The 13,882-nt window shown below is 49.7% G+C and overlaps 1 protein-coding gene across 3 annotated transcripts in view; it reads left to right on the top strand.

Moving 5' to 3' along the window:
- The window catches only part of SHISAL1 (shisa like 1), an 81,384-nt gene that overhangs the window by 60,840 nt on the left and 6,662 nt on the right, over positions 1 to 13,882 (top strand). The gene's annotated exons all lie outside the window — the stretch shown is intronic.

Here is a 13,882-nt window from a genome sequence, read left to right as displayed (position 1 = left end):
GTGTGTAGATGTGTGTGTAGTGTGCACACTCATCTCTGCCCCCTCTGCCCCCTCCTGCCGCCTCGGTCCTGACCCAAGAGCCATGGGCAAGGGGCATGGAGGAGGGGCCAGGGCAGCTAGGGGTGAAGGAAGAAAGAAACAAGGCAGGTCGGCACCCAGCCTGCGGGAGCACAGCGGTGTGAATGGCGCCAGGGCCCGGGGCCAGGAGCCACGGACAGCCTAGGATAAGGTGCAAACGCTCCCAGGAGGCACCTTCACCTCCCAGGGATTTACAAAAGAGTGGACCAAACCCTGAGCCCCGGGCCACACTACGGACACGGAATGAATCAGACCCCTGTCTCAGACCCCATGAGACCCTCACCCAAGCCTGGCCTCTGTGGCTTCCCTTCCCAACTCCCCACGGGCTCCTACTTAACCCTCAAAACCTTACTCAGGTCGCTCTCCTCCAGCCCCTGGAGGACCTCTGTCCCTGCTCCCATCACAGGCAGGACCACGTGGTCTGTTGTCCCCTCTGTGCCCACTAGACTGGGCAAGAGCAAGGACAGTCTGAGTCCTGCTGGGGATCCCAGGGCCCGGAGCAGAGCCCTGGGCTGGGAGTCAGGGTGGCTGACGAGCCCTGAGTGGCTTGTTCCCCCAGCACACTGCTGACTGCTGTTTAACCTTGGGCAGCCCCTTCCCTCCCCGAGCCTTACTGTCCTCACTGTGTCAGTCGAGGGAAGGGACAGAATGCTTCCATGGTGCCTTTCAATTTAAAACCTCCCCGACCTTCTACCTGGCTAACAGAGACATGGACAGGGACAAGAACAGATGTGGAAAGCGCTTTGAAAAATTCATAGCAGGAAGCCCAGGGAGAGAGGCTTTCCTTTTGTGGGGTGGGAGGAGAGGGGAGCTGCGGACAGAGCTGCGGATGAAAAGGACCGCTTCCGGAGCTCTTTGTGGCATTTAATGTGGAATGCAGAGCGCCCGGGAAAGCAACGGCATCAAATATTTACTAAAGCAGCATTAAAAATTCACCTTTAGGATGCAGAGGTTTAAAGACCCCGAGCTTCCTGCAAAATGCTACAAGGCAGGAGGGCGAAATGATGGGCAAGAGGGTGTGTGTGGGGTGTGAGCAATGATGTCCCCGGAACCAGGCACTGCTCCCCACGGACCCCTCCTCTACTCCCCCTGCCAAAGCGGCCTCCAGCCCTGTGTCTGCAGAGGCATGCGGGCAGCCCTCCTCGGCCATAAGCCTTTCTGAGGCACCGGTGACCTGCGGGATAAGAACAGGCCCTCGGCTCAGCCTCCATGGCCCTCCGTGATCCGGCTTCTGCTTCTCTGGGCAGCTGAGTCCCGTAGGATGAAAGGAGTGAGCTGCTGAGGCTGGAGGAGATTGAGGTGGGATCAGGGGATGTTCCAGGCACTGGGAGTGGCCTGTGCAAAGGCACTGAGGCAGACAGATGCAGTGTATTCATGCATCAGAAGCAAAATCAGGGTGCTGGAGTGTGCAGAGAGAAGGGGAGCACAGGAGGGGAGGGGTGGGAGACACACGGGGGTCTGAGGGGCAGGGTCATGGTCAGGAGGAGGCTCCTGATGCAGGGGTGGAGGGAGCCCTCCAGGAGAGGGTCAGGGGCCTTTTCAGAAGCTCCCCCTGGCAGTGAGTCCAGCAGAGACCAGCACTGGCTCACAGGCTGGGCTGTGGCCAGAGCAGAGGAGGTGGGGGCAGACAGCCCACAGGACCGGCTGTGGATTGGGGAGGCGGTGGTGGGGAAATGAGGGGCTCCAAAGACCGTGTCCCAGACTCTGGCCTGAGCCACTGGCGCGATGCTGGTGGGATTTCCTGAGATGGGGACCCAGGGGCAGGCCTGAGTTCGGGGATAAGCCATCTGGAGTCTGAGGTGCCTGTGAGCATGGATGGGGTGATGCTGCAGACAAGTCAGGGAGGAGCTTGGGGTGGGGGGCAGGGTGGGGAATGTGGGCTGAATCCCAGCTTGGATTTGGCCAAGGGGCCTGTCACGGAATCGCGCTGTGGAGGGGCGGGAGGTGACCTGGGGCGAGGATGGAGTGGGGGCGAGGGACCAGGGACGCCAGCAAGGAAATGTGGGGGGAGCAGTCCCGGGGCAGAAGGGACGCAGGAGGCCTGCAGGGGCGCGATCCTGCAGGAGCAGGGTCGGGCCGAAGGGCTGCGGGGACCCAGCCTCAAATGCCAGGACCTAAGACCCCGCCCTCTGCCCACTGCTCCTAAGATGCCCCGTGCCTGATGCAGAGATACAGTCAGCGGGCTCCTCCGAACACGCCATGACCACCCCCATCCGCCAGGCCTCTTATGATCCCAGGATGACAGCAGGCTTCTCCCTTTGGGGAAGGAAGTGAGGTTTCACGTTAGATGCTTAAAAATGAAGCATTGCCTTAGAAAACCCCAAATCATTCTAATTTGTCCACAAACAAGACCCAAGTTTGATGGTCTCTCGTTTTTCTGGGAGACTCGGTAACCCAGAGCTGCCCATCTTCACTGTCTAGAGGACCAACAAGATGTCTTGCTAAAGGCAAAATAAAAATGCCCTAGAGGGTCTCTAAACCCCCTTTTGAAATACTTTTTCTCCCCACTTAAGACAGCCATGCACTGAGCGCTCACTCTGTGCGAGGCGCTTTAACACTCTGCCTCCTGTGACCTTGGCAAAGTCCTCACTTGGCAGAAAAGTAAATGGAAGCTCCCGGAGGCGGGTGACTGCTGGCTGGTGGTAGGAGTGAACACGGACACTCGCCAAGGGTCTGCAGGGACCCCCGGGGCCTGCAGCCTGCCTTGCTCCTGACAGCTCTCGCTGGAAGCAGGGAAGGATGAAAGGAAGCCCTGACCCAGAGAAGCCTGATCGCTCTGGGGGTCGTGGAGCCTGGCTGTGTCTGCAGGACTGGAGGGAGGCCAAGCTGGCAGCAGGGGAGCAGGCCAGAAGCGGGTTGTGGGGTCAGCAGAGGAGGAACCTCTTTCCAGGCAGCCTTCCTTCACAGCAGAGCTGCTCTGCTTACTAGGTAGTGAGCTCCCCATCATTGGGGTGTGCAAGCTGAGACCAGAAATTCATTTCCGGAGGCTGTTCACTCTTTCCCAATTAAAGTACATGAAGTGCCCATCTTAACAGTACAGTTTGGTGAACTTCAGTCTGAGATGGTGAACGTTCTAACATGCAGAAGGCTTCCTCCCGATCCCTGAGTACCACTTCTCTGACACTCAGCCCCTAAGTCATTTTGCCCCATTGTAGGCTCTCCCTGGGCTGGAACTGGATGGTGTGGACCCTAGGGTCAGCACCTCTCACACAACACTTTTTTCGATGAAATGAATTCCGCCATGACGTTGCTCATATCAAGAATCTGTTCTTCTTCACTGCTGTATAGTACTCCACTATCTGGGCATATCACACTGCTTATCCCTTCACCTGTTGAGGGCATTTGGGTTGTTTCCACCTTGGGGTGATTATCCATAAGGCCACTCTGAACACCCATGGCCACACGCTCCGGTGAACAGGTAGACACAGTTCTCTTGGGTGCTTAGGAGTGTCTGATGGCTGCTGTAAACAGTGACCATACACTCGGTGGCTTAGAACAGCACAAATGTACCCTCCTGTAGTTCTGACGGGCAGAGGTTCCCAAGGAGCCTTATGAATTCCTGATGTCCAGGTGTTCGTAGAGCTTGTCCCTTGGAGGCTCCAGGCAGAATCTGTTCCCAGGGGCAGCCTCTGTCCACAGCTCATAGACCCTTCCTCCGGTGGCATCACTGTGACCTCTGCTTCCATCCGCACATCTCCTCTGACTCTGACCCTCCTGCACCCCCCTTCTTCAAGGACCCTCGGGATGACCCTGGGCCTCTTGGGTAACCAGTCTCCCATCACACAGCCACATCCCCAGCTTCTGGGGATTAGGACAGGGACCTCTTTTGGGGCCTGAGCTGTGCCTACCCAGGGGGACATGCAGCGTCATGGGACAAGGGGTATGTTCAGCCTCAGCACGTGTGGTCGGTCAGTTTCCCTAAGCGGCTGAACCTCTTTGCCCTCCCCGGGTCGTGGGTGAGAGTTCCTTCTCCCCCAGCTCCTCACGTCTTTGTCATCTTAGCCCTTTATTTCAGGGGCGTGGAGGGTGGCCCCCTGTAGTTTTCTATCATCATTCCACGAGCACACCTCCTCCATGCAGCCCCCCATGACCACATCTTTGCTGTTGAGAGCGCTGCGCTGGGGTGGGGTTGGGGGACTGCCCTCTTAGCCCTGCAGTGGTCCTGTACTGTTCTTTTCTTTGAGATGTGGTAACAGTGTGAGTATGGTAACCTCTAAAGTTCCTGTGAGAATGCTCTAGAAATTGAGCTGAAAACTCCAGTCCCCGGTGCCTTGCTCCTGGTCTCCGGGGGAGCTCTTATCAGTGCTGAGGGGCTTTATCTGCAGCTCACCTGGCAATTAGTCCTGTTGCTGGTCTAACTCCTCTGCTTTTACCCGAAGCCATTATTATTACCGAGTCTTAACCTTCTGTATAATCATACGGGATTTGATTTAGGTCATACCTGAATGGTCTAGTGGTTTTCCCTACTTTCTTCAATTTAAGTCTGAATTTGGCAATAAGGAGTTCACGGTCTGAGCCACAGTCAGCTCCTGGTCTTGTTTTTGCTGACTGTATAGAGCTTCTCCATCTTTGGCTGCAAAGGATATAATCAATCTGATTTTGGTGTTGACCATCTGGTGATGTCCATGTGGAGTCTTCTCTTGTGTTGTTGGAAGAGGGTGTTTGTTATGACCAATGCATTTTCTTGGCAAAACTCTATTAGTCTTTGCCCTGCTTCATTCCGTATTCCAAGGCCAAATTTGCCTGTTACTCCAGGTGTTTCTTGACTTCCTACTTTTGCATTCCAGTCCCCTATAAGGAAAAGGACATCTTTTTTGGGTGTTAGTTCTAAAAGGTCTTGTAGGTCTTCATAGAACCATTCAACTTCAGCTTCTTCAGCATTACTGGTTGGGGCATAGACTTGGATTACTGTGATATTGAATGGTTTGCCTTGGAAACGAACAGAGATCATTCTGTCCTTTTTGAAATTGCATCCAAGTACTGCATTTCGGACTCTTTTGTTGACCATGATGGCCACTCCATTTCTTCTGAGCGATTCCTGCCCGCAGTAGTAGATATAATGGTCATCTGAGTTAAATTCCCCCATTCCAGTCCATTTCAGTTCGCTGATTCCTAGAATGTTGACATTCACTCTTGCCATCTCTTGTTTGACCACTTCCAATTTGCCTTGATTCATGGACCTGACATTCCAGGTTCCTATGCAATATTGCTCTTTACAGCATCAGACCTTGCTTCTATCACCAGTCACATCCACAGCTGGGTATTGTTTTTGCTTTGGCTACATCCCTTCATTCTTTCTGGAGTTATTTCTCCACTGATCTCCAGTAGCATATTGGGCACCTACTGACCTGGGGAGTTTCTCTTTAAGTATCCTATCATTTTGCCTTTTCATACTGTTCATGGGGTTCTCAAGGCAAGAATACTGAAGTGGCTTGCCATTCCCTTCTCCAGTGGACCACATTCTGTCAATGTGGTCATTGACAGAATGTGGTCCACTGGAGAAGAAGGAGAAGAGTCATTCTGACGCTTACTCCTTGGAAGGAAAGTTATGACCAACCTAGATAGCATATTGAAAAGCAGAGACATTACTTTGCCAACAAAGGTCCGTCTAGTTAAGGCTATGGTTTTTCCTGTGGTCATATATGGATGTGAGAGTTGGACTGTGAAGAAGGCTGAGCGCCGAAGAATTGATGCTTTTGAACTGTGGTGTTGGAGAAGACTCTTAAGAGTCCCTTGGACTGCAAGGAGATCCAACCAGTCCATTCTGAAGGAGATTAGCCCTGGGATTTCTTTGGAGGGAATGATGCTAAAGCTGAAACTCCAGTACTTTGGCTACATCATGTGAAGAGTTGACTCATTGGAAAAGACTCATGCTGGGAGGGATTGGGGGCAAGAGAAGAAGGGGACGACAGAGAATGAGATGGCTGGATGGCATCACTGACTCAATGGACGTGAGTTTGAGTGAGCTCTGGGAGTTGGTGATGGACAGGGAAGCCTGGCGTGCTGCAATTCATGGGGTCGCAAAGAGTCAGACCCGACTGAGGGACTGATCTGATCTGATCTGATCTCAGCCTTTTGGAAGTGTTCATTGTTATTCAAATTGCCAGGTGCTCCTCTTGTCTCCCCAGTAACTTTGCGACTCTGGGCAAATCACAATACCTCCCTTTGCCTCGGTTTCCTCATCTGTAAATGGAGGAAGTAAAAGTCCCATTTTCTAGGGTTTTTGGAAAGCAAAGTGAGATGAGGCTGGAAAGTGCTGGGACAGTGCCCGGTCCAGGAGAAATCCCCCATCACAGCAGCCCTGACACTGGCCTTGCCTGGAATTAAGAAGGATCTTGTCTGCACTTGGGGTCACGCATGAGCTGATCCTAGACTCACGCCGCCTGGAAGATCCCATGTCACCCGCTGCGACCCTCTGCTTGGCTTCTGCTAAGGCAGCTCCCTTTCCTGGAGTGCCCTCGCCCACTTCCCGCAATGAGTTTTCCCGAGTCCCCGCCCTCATCCAGGCCACGCCCCCAGGCTCTCAGGGCTGACTTGATTGGATCTGTTGCTTTTGTTCTGGGGTCCCAGTGCAGCTCCCCGCTGGTTCTGAGTCCTGGAGGGCTGGGCCCATGCCCGGCAGGTCTGTACCCCAGCACGCAGCCCAGGCCTGGCAGAAGATGCCACCAGCAGGGGCTGCCAGATGCCACTGTCCTGCTTTGGTCTCCCTTGCATGGAAGCCCTTGTTTCTGAACCAGTTCCCGAATGATGGACAAGTCTTTGATCCTAATCTTCGACTCGTACCCACAGTGCTGCAGTAAATGAGCTTAGAAGAATTTTGCCCTTGTGGGTGTGTCTGTTGGATGATGGTTAAGTGGGATTACTGGGTCAGAGGGCGTGTGCATCTGTGACTTTACTATGTGCCAAGCTGCCTTCCAGAGGTGAACTGATGTCCTTCCCACCAGCGCAGAAGGCAGAGGCTCCCGCCCCCGCAAACCAGCACACACATGGTGCTCTCTCAACCTTTCCGACCTTTGCGGGACTTGCTTGAGTGGAGGAATGTGGACGTTTCCTCTGGTCTGTGCTCTGGAACGCTTTCCCATTATGGCTTTCATTGGCATGCCTCTCATTATAAACTTTGGTTTTGTGATTGGACAGTTTCTTTCTTCTTGGCAATTGGTTTGTTTAGATTCTCTCTTCTGAGATTCTTTGGGTAATTTCTATTTTCTTGGAAATTCACCCATCTCATCAGAGTTTCCTGACTTTGTTGGACAGAGTTGAGCGGGTAGGCCCCTCTTTCTTCTGTTATTTGTCCGTCCCCTCCATCTTTATGGAGTACCTGCTCTGTACCAAGTGTTGTTGTCGGTCCTGGGGGCAGGGTAGTGGGTCAGAAGCACTGAAAAGTCCTACTTATATGGAGCCTAAAGATGATGTAAAATGCATCTGTAAAATGCACGGAGTGTCAGATGGTGATAAGTGCTAGGAAGAAAAACCCCATGAGCAGGGAGAGAGTTGATTGTGGACTCCAGCTTTTGAAGGGGTGGTCAGAAGGCTCTCAGTAATGGGCGACTTGAAGGACATGAGGGAATATTGTTGTTCAGTCACTAAGTTGCGTCCGACTCTTTGTGACCCCATGGACTGCAGCACACCAGGCCTCCCCGTCCATCATCAAGTCCCAGAGTTTACTCAGACTCATGTCCACGGAGTCAGTGATGCCGTCCAGCCCTCTCCTCCTCTGCTGCCCCCTTCTCCTTTTGCTCGCCATCTTTCCCAGCATCAGGGTCTTTTCCAGTGAGTCAGTTCTTAGCATCAGGTAGCCAGAGTACTGGAGCTTCAGCTTCAGCGACAGTCCTTCCAATGAATATTCAGGATTGATTTCCCTTACGATTGACTGATTTGATCTCCTTGCAGTTCAAGGGACTCTCAAGAGTCTTTTCCACACCACAGTTTGAAAGCATCAACAGCCATGTGTTTATCTGGGAGAAGAGATGGCAGTGTGCTGGTGCAGGTGCTAAATTGGTCCAAGTTCTTGGAGAAACGCAATGAACAGGATAGATATAGATAGAGTGAAGATGCAGATGTAGGTTTCTATATATAAATCTAGATATAGATAGATATCTCTATATAAATAGATATCTCTATAATATAGATAGAATGTATAAGATCTACACAGAGATATATATAAAGAGATTTACTCTAAGGCATTGGCTTCTGCAGATTTGGAGATGCAGAAGTTCTAAGATCTGTAGGTGGCAAGCTGGAGACCCAGCAGAGCTGATGGCCTGGTGTGGTCCGAGTCTGCAAGGCCTGAGAACCACAAAAGCCAGTGGTGCAAATGCCAGTCCCAAGTCTGATGGCAGGAAAAGACTGATGACCAGCTCAAAAATGGGCAGGCAGAAAGGGAACCCTCCCTTCCCCTGGCTGTTCCTTGACCTTCAGTGGATTGGAAGAGGCTTATCTGCCTTGGGGAGGGTGATCCACTTGACTCAGTCTACGGATTCAAAGGGGAAGTTCATCCAGAAACACCTTCACAGACACACACAGAACCGTGTTTGATCAAATATCTGGGCACCACCCCCATGGCCCAGTCAGTTCAGTTCAATTCAGTCACTCAGTTGTGTCTGACTCTTGGCGACCCCATGAACCACAGCACGCCAGGCATCCCTGTCCATCACCAACTCCCGGAGTTTACCCAAACTCATGTCCATTGAGTTGGTGATGCCATCCAACCATCTCATCCTCTGCCGTCCCCTTCTTCTCCTGCCCTCAATCTTTCCCAGCATCCAGGGTCTTTTCCAATGAGTCAGCTCTTCACATCAGGTGGCCAAAGTATTGGAGTTTCAGCTTCAACATCAGTCCTTCCAATGAACACCCAAGACTGATCTCCTTTAGGATGGACTGGTTGGATCTCCTTGCAGTCCAAGGGACTCTCAAGAGTCTTCTCCAACAGCACAGTTCAAAAGCATCAGTTCTTTGGCGCTCAGCTTTCTATATAGTCCAACTCTCACATCCATATGTGACCACTGGAAAAACCATAGCCTTGACAAGATGGAACTTTGTTGACAAAGTAATGTCTCTGCTTTTTAATATGCTGTCTAGGTTGGTCATAACTTTCCTTCCAAGGAGTAAGCATCTTTTAATTTCATGGCTGCAATCACCATCTGCAGTGATTTTGGAGCCCCCCCAAAAATAAAGTCAGCCACTGTTCCCACTGTTTCCCCATCTATTTGCCATGAAGTGATGGGATGGCCTAGTCAAAGCTATGGTTTTTCCAGTAGTCATATATGGATGTGAGAGTTGGACCATAAAGAAGGCTGAGCACTGAAGAACTGATACTTTCGAACTGTGGCTGGAGAAGACTCTTCAGAGTCCGGTGGACAGCAAGGAGTTCAAGCCAGTCAATCCTAAAGAAAATGAACCCTGAAAATTCACTGGAAGGACTGATTCTGAAACTGAAGCTCCAATACTTTGGCCACCTGATGAAAAGAGCCAACTCATTGGAAAAGACCCTGATGCTGGTAAAGATTGAGGGCAGGAGGAGAAGGGGACGACAGAGGATGAGACGGTTGGATGGCATCACCAACTCGATGGACATGAATTTGAGCAAGCTCTGGGAGATGGGGAAGGATAGGGAAGCCTGACTTGTTGCCGTCCATGGGGTCCCAAGGAGTCAGACCCAACTGAGCAACTGAACAACAGCAACGACCCCCACGGCACAGTCAGGCTGACACGTAGAATGAGCCATCGAGACTGCAGCAGAGTGAACAGAAGAGGGAAGATGAGGGGTGCGACCAGAGAGGACAGCATGGACAGTCTTTGGCTTCTACTCTGAGTGAGATGGGAGCCAGTGAGAGTTTTGAGCGGAGGAGTGACATGGCCCGACATACCGTGGATTTTCACTGGACCCCTCTGGCTGCTGTATGGAGAAAAGACAGAAGGGCTGGGCTAGTGAGGAGGCCACAGCAGGATCGATGCAGGAGGCAGGAAGGGCGGGGTTGATGGCCACACCTGCAGGCTTTACTGGTGGGCTGGTGGTGGACGTGAGAGAGCGAGAGGGACCTACGATGCTCGGGGACTCGTTGTTGGTTTGCATTTGTTTTGTTTCTGCCCATGTTTTCTTGTGTAATTACGGCAAAGCACATAACAAAATTTACCGTTTTAACCACTGTGCTTTTCACAGGCATTGAGTGCATTCATTGTACAACCTTCACAACCATCCGTCTCTAAAACTTTTCCGTCATCTACCCATCCTACTACAGGAAACCTTTCCGAATCATTCTACCCCTAGTGACTTTTGTTTGTAATCCAGTCTCAGTCTTTTTTTCTTAGCAAGTGTGTATGGCTCATTAACATTTACTAATATGGCAGCTACATTTAGCCTTAGTTCTGGCATCATAGTTTATGGTATGCTTTCTGCTTTTATAGCTTTTGTGGGGGTTGTCAGTTTTCACCATATGCTCTCTGTTTTCTTTGTTTTATTTTTTGTGTATATGTCTTCTGACAATTTGGAAGGCTGTGTTTTTCATCCCATAGTTATCTTCATAATTATACTGTCATATGACACCTTTAATCCTCTGTTTCTTTAGACAATGTTTATTTTCTCCCTACTATGAGTGATGCCCAAATCAGAATATTTCTACTTTCCCCTCTCCTTCTCCCTCTTCCATCAAGTGATTTTAGCTGACTATATTAGTTTTTCCATTTGCCTTTGTACCTCTAATATTATTTCCATCTCGAAACGATTTTCTGGACTTCTAGCTATAAACACAGAAGACAGTTTACATATATTACCTCCCTCCTCTGACCTCCACCTCCCTCCTATAGTTTATATCAGTTTTCTGTTATCTCTTTTGTTCTTTTTTTATTACAGTCACAGTACATTAGTTTCAGACATGGTCCTACAGTTAAACAGACTGTCCTTGCCAGTACTGTTGCCAGAGTTACTCCACTTGCCAGAGTTACTCTTCAGTCGCTCAGTCATGTCCAGCTCTTTTCAACCCCATGCACAGCATCACGCAAGACTTCCCTGTCCTTCGTTATCTCTTGGAGCTTGCTCAAACTCATGTCAATCAAGTTGGTGATACCATCCAACCATCTCATGCTCTGTCGCTCCCTTCTCCTCCTACCCTCAGTCTTTCCCAGCATCAGGGGCTCTTCACATCTGGTGGCCAAAGTATTGGAGCTTCAGTTTCAGCATCAGTCCTTCCAATGAATATTCGGTGCTGATTCCCTTTAGGATTGACTGATTTGATCTCCTTGCAGTCCAAGGGACTCTCAAGAGTCTTCTCCAACACCACAGTTCAAAAGCATTGATTCTTCAGTGCTCAGCCTTCTTTATGGTCCACTCTCACATCAGGCTTCTCTGATGGCTCAGACGGTAAAGAATCTACCTGCAATGTGGGAGACCCGGGTTTGATCCCTGGGTCGGGAAGATCCCTTGGAGAAGGAAATGGCAACCCACTCCAGTATTCTTACCTGGAAAATCCCATGGACAGAGGAGCCTGGTAGGTTACAGTCCATGGGGTCAAAAAGAGTCGGACACGACTGAGCAACTTCACTTTGTTTCTCACGTCCTTACGTGACCCCTGGAAAAACCAAAGCTTTGACTATATGGACCTTTGTCAGCAAAGTGATGTCTCTGCTTTTTAACATGCTGTCTAGGTTGGTCATAGCTTTTCCTGCAAGAAGCAAGCGTCTTTTAATTCTGTGGCTGCTGTCACCATCCACAATGCTTTTGAAGCCCAAGAAAATAAAGTCTGTCACTGTTTCCATTGTTTCCCCATCTATTTGCCATGAAGTGATGGGACAGGATGCCATGATCTTAATTTTTTGAATGTTGAGTTTTAAGCCAGCTTTTTCACTCCCTTCTTTCACCTTTATCAAGAGCCTCTTTAGTTTCTCTTTATTTTCTGTCATTAGGGTGGTGTCATCTGCATATTTGAGGTTAATGATATTTCTCCTAGCAATCTTGATTCCAGTTTGAGCTCCATCCAGCATGGCATTTCGCATGATGTACTCTGCATCGAAGTTACATAAGCAGAGTAACAATACACAGCCTTAACGTACTCCCTTTCCAATTTTGAACCAGTCTGTTGTTCCATGTTCAGTTCTAACTGTTGCTTCTTGACCTGCATACAGGTTTCTCAGGAGGCAAGTAAGGTGGTCTGGTATTCCCATATTTTTAAGAATTTTCCACAGATTGTTGTGATCCACATAGTCAAAGGCTTTGGCGTAGACAATGAAGTAGAAGTAGATGGTTTTCTGGAATTCCCTTGCTTTTTCTATGACCCAATGGATGTTGGTAATTTGATCTTTGGTTCCTCTGCCTTTTCTAAACACAACTTGTACATCTTGGTTCACATATTATCAAAGCCTAGCTTGAAGGATTTTGAGCATTATCTTGCTAGCATGTGAAATCCTATGAGTATCCTCTATTAATTTATGCAAGAAGGGCTCATGAGAGCTACAATTTAAAAAATGTGTTTTAAATGTTTTTCTGCTGACTTTATATTTAAAATCTGATTCATCTGGGCCTTAAATTCTTTATTCACTCATTCATTCAACAAAGTGTGCCAGTTACTGTTCCGGACCCTGGCAAAACAAAAATGAACACAATACACCAATGCCATGACCTTCATGTAGTTTATTATCTAGTTGGGAGAGACAAATGATAAGCTAGGCCAGTAAGTAAAATATTTGGTGTGCTGGATTGAGATAAGTCTAGGGAGAAAGATAAAGCAGGTGATTGGGGGACCTGGCTCAGTTTTGTGACATAGAAAAGACAACTCCACAGACCTTCTTGCCCAGAGCCCAGTAATGCATACTGGGGTGTTGGCTCTGCCCTTCAGAGCATCACTCACTCTGGAAACATGGGCTTTACTGGCTCAGTCAGAGCCCTTCCATCAACTCCACACCCTTGACCCTGAAACACACACTAGAGCTTGATTGAAAATGATTTATCTGTTGTTCAGTTGCTAAGTCATATCCGACACTTTGTGACCCCATGAACTGCAGCTTGCCGGGCTTCCCTGTCCTTCAGTATCTCCCGGATTTTGCTCAAACTCATGTCTATTGAGTTGATGATGCTGTCTAACCATCTCATCCTCTGTCGCCCTCTTCTCCACCTGCTCTCAGCCTTCCCCAGCATTGGGGTCTTTTCCAGTGAGACAGCTCTTCACATTAAGTGGCCAAAGTAATTGAGCTTCAGCTTCAGTGTCAGTCCTTCCAATGGATATTCAGGGTTGATTTCCTTTAGGAATGACGGTTTTGACCTCCTTGCAGTCCAATCAGATACATGTAGCAGAAGCCCGGCTACCGTGGTGTGAAGGCAGACGTTCTGGGGCTGTCACCAGAGCCAGGTTTCCTCCTGCTCCCTTCCCGCTCCTCCCGCAGCAGTGAAGGTCTGCCATTCTCGTGCTCTTTCTCTGGATCCACGTTCCCTTCCCAGGAGACTTCAGCTTACACGGCATTGGCCAGAGTGGGTCACGTGGCCACCCTTGTCTGCAAGGGAATATGGGAAGCTGAATATTTGTGACTGGGTCATTGCTCCTATAAATGGATATAGGACCGGGGGTTTACTGTGTCTGCTGCAGATGGAGTTTGTGTTTCTTTTCCTCGTTATCCTTATTTGGAGGTGACCTCCAGGAGAGAAAGGAGAATGGCAACTCAACTCTGCCAATCATGGGCTGATGTTTACTCTCCTGATCTTCTCCCAATGATCTGTTGACCCATCCAGGTGCCAGCATTGTTCTGGTTTCCTCTCCATGGTTTTTATGATAATGGTCATATTCAGTGGTGTGACTCCAAGATTCATAATATTTTCTTT

The sequence above is a fragment of the Bos indicus genome, chromosome 5 (assembly GCF_029378745.1).
Source record: "Bos indicus isolate NIAB-ARS_2022 breed Sahiwal x Tharparkar chromosome 5, NIAB-ARS_B.indTharparkar_mat_pri_1.0, whole genome shotgun sequence".
NCBI classification, from domain to species: domain Eukaryota; kingdom Metazoa; phylum Chordata; class Mammalia; order Artiodactyla; family Bovidae; genus Bos; species Bos indicus.
Note: the sequence above shows the minus strand (reverse complement) of the source record. Positions and strands in the feature narration are given on the sequence as shown.